Below are 5,473 nucleotides of genomic sequence, written 5' to 3'. Positions count from 1 at the left end.
CACAAAGTGTTCCTCCGGCAAACGGGAGTTGCATAATCTCATAGTCATAGGAACATGTATAAGTCATGAAGAAAGCAATAGCAACATACTAAATGGTCGGGTGCTAAGCTAATGGAATGGGTCATGTCAATCGGATCATTCAACTAATGATGTGATCCCGTTAATCAAATGGCAACTCTTTGTCCATGGTTAGGAAACATAACCATCTTTGATTAACGAGCTAGTCAAGTAGAGGCATACTAGTGACACTCTGTTTGTCTATGTATTCACACATGTATTATGTTTCCGGTTAATACAATTCTAGCATGAATAATAAACATTTATCATGATATAAGGAAATAAATAATAACTTTATTATTGCCTCTAGGGCATATTTCCTTCATTCTCACCAGCAGGGGAGGTGTCTTTGTAGTAGAACCATGTCTGATTCCACTCCTTGGGGTGACTGTGCAGCTTGGCGTGAGGGTATGTGACCTCTTTCCTTTTCTGAATCGCCACGCCACCCAACTCTGTATTAGAGGCATCAGTAAACTCAGTACGGCGGTTTAGATGGAAAAGGTCTCTGAACAATTCCACTGTGGGCTCCTCTTGAAAGAACACCTCACAGAGCACTTGGAAGTGACACATATTTGTAACAGAGTTCGGGCCAGTGTCTTGCGGATGGAGTTGGAAATCGGCTAAACCATCCCGGTAAAATTTAGAACCGGGCGGCTTAAAGCCCCGGGCTAAGTGATCTACGAAAACAACAACCTCTCCTTCTCGAGGTGTGGGAGGGCATTCTTTGCCAGGAGCCCTCCAATGGATGGTATCTTTGCTGCCTAAAGCGCCAATCAGGACTAAATCGTCCGGTTGATCCTCTGTGACGCGAGAAGGAACCCAATTGCACTCATATACTTGCTTGGCCATGATGGAATCTGCAAGGTAGAAGATCCCGGTTCAAAAATGCATTTGATCAAGGTACGTTGGTATGTGCACTGTTAAACCAGAGACAGAACTATCTGAATCGGAGTTTCATGAAGCAACCAACATCTGGCGGTTCAATAAGGGGACTAATGGCATATACCGGTTTGGAAAATTTTCTATAAGGTTAAACCGCCTGATCTAAGCATTGAAAAGCTGAGATTGCGGATGGACAAGTACGCAGAAATAGGTTTCACAAGATTTCTTTACAGCATTGGATCTGAAGCAAATTCAGAAAGAAATGCTTAGAGGTTCAAAGGAGCAGTACCGAACCAATGAGCAAAACGTTCATATAGATCTATGGTTTCAGATGCATAAGTGAAGGCGAAGGTCAAACAAACTATCGTTGCACAGAGTAAAGATTTGCGGATTCATCTAAAGATCTATCGTATGAGCAAGATGCAGACGATGAACACTGAAGAACTGCGAAACCCTAGGCCAGATCTGCGGGGGAAAGGATAGAAGGTTTACCGGAGCTGAGGAAGATGGGAAGGTTGCCGCGATGTTCTGGTGCGCTCAGGTTGATGCAGCGGCCAAGGATGAGGCAGAGGTCAACGGCGCCGGCGGAGCTCCGAGGCTGGCGACGCGAGGAAGACGAAGAAGGCACGGAAGGAGAAAAGAAATGACCCTACGGTCCTATTTATAAGGCGAAAGAACATGAGTCGGGCGCGATAATCAAGGGGGCCACAAAACGGAGTTGTCGCCTCGATTTCCGCCGATCTATTAAACAAAGAAGCATAATGGATAGCTTCGTTATGACAGGTGATGTCACTCCGGTTTACAGCAGTCAGAGAAGATGACATCATGGCGGTTTACCAATTTATAAAAATATGTTGAAGATGAAGCTTTATTAAAGGATTGACATGAACCCGTTCAAATCAATCTGGGGCCTAATGTTGGGGATATTACTACTGGGCATAAACCGGCCTATATGGGCCGGGTTAACTTCGTCAGTAGTTAAGTATGTTAAAGCCCAAGAAGACAGAGGAGGGTTCAAGGCCCATGGTCGGTTCAAGGCCCGTAGCCGTAAACCGGCGTTAGTAGTTAACCTGTATTGTAAGTTAGGAATAAGTAGAGACCAAACCGGACATATCTATGAGCCGGTATTGGGACTCCGTAAGCCGACGGAAGTCACCCGTGTATATAAGGGGACGACCCGGCGGCGGTTCAAGGACAACAGACAACAACTCGAGACATAGGCGAAGCTTGTTTGCTCCCTAGTCATCAAAACCCCATTAATTCCATAACAACTAGACGTAGGCTTTTACCTTCATCGAAGGGGCCGAACTAGTATAAACTCTCTTGCGTCCTTGTGTCCGCCTTAACCCCTTCAAGCTAACCCGTCGCGATGGCTCCACGACTAAGTTCTTTCTCTAGGACATCTGCCGTGACAAAACCACGACACAGCGTGTGGGCTAGCATCGAGGATGACCGGCCCGACGGAAGGCGGTTTCGCTCTATCGTTGTCTATTTCTTGGTGCTAGGTTCTCAGATGTTTTTTTGTTCTGGTGGTGGTGCGGGTCCATCTTGGATGATGGGGCGATGGCCCTAGGTGGTGTGTCTAAACAGTTGGCTCTGCGGTGGGTAGTGTGGCAGTTGTGGTGGCGTCTCCACTTGGCTATGTGTATAACAAGGGGAGGGCAGTGGGTAACTCTGATTTCATCGTTGCTTCAGCGGTGGAGGCCTACGGTCAGGAGCTGGAGGTGTTGCGCGGGTGACAACGACCCCCCCCCCTTCCCTCCAAGGTGAGTTGTCAACTTTGAGTCCGCTGGTGGTACTTGTGTGGGTTCAACAACGTCAACACCTACAGTTATCACTTCTTTCTTGGGGGCATTGTTGTGGGTTCCTTCATGGTGTGATTGCTCCGTGGCAAAAACCATAGTCCATCCTCTTGGGCCCAGTGGCGGTGGCGTTTAACGACATGACCCTCTTGAGGGAGTCGTTGTTGAGCCTCGGTCTCAGTTGCAGATGGTGTGCAACATCGAGTTTGCTTTTCCTTGGCATGTTGCGCCTTCGACTCTGGCGGTGAGTGGTTTCGGTGTTCGCCTATCTTATGGATGTGTCCCCATGGTCTTCATTCTCGGTCCTTCCTGTCTCTTGGCCGGAGCAGTGCCCCACGACCCAGAGTGAGGGAGCTGCCTCAACGGTGAGTCGGCCCTTTTCGGAGATGGTTTGGTGTATTCGATACCACGCTGACCAGTGGTTTCTCGAGGTGGTTTGGCTCCTAGATGGCCTCATGTGTTAGAGATGGTGTGCGACGTCAGGTTTGCTTTTCCCTTGCTTGGTGTTGGGTTAGTGGTACTTGTGCCACTATTTCATCAATCAGACAACAACCGTTCAACAAAATAAATCAATCAGACAATAGGGGAAACAACACACTGAACTAAACTGAAAACTGAAAGACACGGATGTTGATGTGTGCCTTGCCGAAGGTGGCAAACATGGATAGGTGAAGCACGGAGTGAGGCCGATAAGATTCAGGCATGCGCCCTACGCCCCATGGCTCGATGGGACGCCGGAGTGCGCTTGGACGGAGGCGGAGCCGCCTTGGAGAGCTGGAAGGACCTTGATGGTGTTGATCTCGGCGGCCGCCAGCGGGTCCTTGAAAAGGGCAAAGAAACACTATAGCAGCTCCCCCTCAGAGGCTCCATAGGCACCGTAGTCGGGGATCCCCAATTTCTTGCGCAGCACCGCCCTAGTGTGCTCGATGGTAGGGGATTTTGCATTGCAACGTCTTCTGCCGGTTGCATCACTCTAAGTTGATATCACAGCCGGCCAGCCGTGCCACTTGATCTCACGCATGCATGGTGGCAAGCAACTATATCTGGGATCCCATCTACTAGCTGGTTCTTTCCCAATGCCTACAATTCCAACAAATCTGACCACATCCATGCATCAACCACCGCATACGCTGTCCAACAATTGTCCCTCCCATCTATAACTTTACTAGTGACTTTTTTTTTTTGAAACAAGGCAAAAGATTTGCCATTTTTATTAATTAAGAAGAAGGTTTAGACATAAGCCGCAAAACGAAAAAAAGAAAAGGTCTACTCTCGCGACATAAGTATGCTCAAATGCTTGGCTCCAGCAAGCGCCCAGAGGCGGGCTTCCTCCTTGATTCTGCTGACGACGATCGTTGTTGGAGCGGCCATGTTGCAAAAAATTCTTGCATTTCGTTCCTTCCAAATTTCCCATGAAACCAACATCATAACCGAAGCAAGGGCCTTCCTGTGTTGGTCTCCCGCGCCCACAGCCTTGATCCAGCAAGCTCTAACTGAATCCTCGTTCCGCCAAGTCAGTGGTGTGTAGTGGTGAATGCCAAGCCAGACGATAATCTCATTCCAGACTCTACTTGAGAATCGACACTAAAAAAACAGGTGGGCTGCAGACTCTTGCACTTGTTTGCAGAGGGGGCAAAGGCCACAGTTAGGCCATCCCCTTCGCGTCAGTCGATCTGCTGTCCAAACACTGTTTTGTAGGACTAACCAGGCAAAGAATTTGCACTTCGGAAGGGCCCACATCTTTCAAATCGTGGCATTGTTGGTGCTGTATGTTAGGCCTGCAAATTGCGCCAAGTATGCCGTTGACGCCGAGTACTCCCCATTTGTAGTGAATTTCCATGATATAGTGTCCTGCCTATCATTTCTGAGAGTAATACCAGCGATCATCTCCCAAAGTTTAGCAAACTGCTGGATATGTGTCAAGGTGAGCCCTTGCTGGGTATTAATCTGGTGAATCCAAGAGTGATTGTCCAGCGCCTTACTAACCACGGTATACTAGTGACTTGTATACAGTAGCTAATTGATGCTTTGATAGTGTGGATGTCCCTGATATATATTGACTGATTAATACAGAGATACATTGCTCTAAATGCTCGTGGTGGTGTATGCTGCAATATGGGTGGTGTACTTTACTCTATGGAAGTACTGTTTCGTACAAAAGTGGAAAAAATACCACAGATACGATTCACAAATTCAGTGGCCATGCACTCCCTCTGTAACAAAATATAAGAGGTTTTTAATGCGTAATGCGTAATGAACACTTATTGACATTGCATGGGCATTTGTAATGAACAATTATATCTAAATTCACAAATTCAATGGCCAACGGTGAGTCGGTCCTCTAAATTGTATGAACAATTATTTGACATTGCATGGGCATTTGTAATGCGTAATGAACACTTTTAATAATTGAGTAAAAGAAATTTTATAGTAAATGTACTAAAAAAGTTTTAATATAAACAGAAGGAGAAAAAAAGTGGGCTACATTGTGATGTACCTTGTTGTGTTGTACGCAAAAATTTCGACCCGGCCCATTTGAGCTAGGTCGTTGGTGAGTGTGCCATATGTCGAGAGCAACTAATTAATGACTTCTCCTTCGGGAGGCTCACAACGATCAGCGCCACTTGGCGACCTCTCAGCCGCCCGCCACGTGTCGCGCTCTGGGCGCTCCCTCCAGATTTTATTTTATTTTTCCGCCTGCGTTTTTGTCTTTTTAAACGGTATTTTTTTTT

This window comes from Triticum dicoccoides, chromosome 4A (genome assembly GCF_002162155.2).
Source record: "Triticum dicoccoides isolate Atlit2015 ecotype Zavitan chromosome 4A, WEW_v2.0, whole genome shotgun sequence".
Classification (NCBI taxonomy): domain Eukaryota; kingdom Viridiplantae; phylum Streptophyta; class Magnoliopsida; order Poales; family Poaceae; genus Triticum; species Triticum dicoccoides.
The sequence above is the reverse complement of the archived record's forward strand: the minus strand, read 5'-3'. Positions refer to the sequence as shown.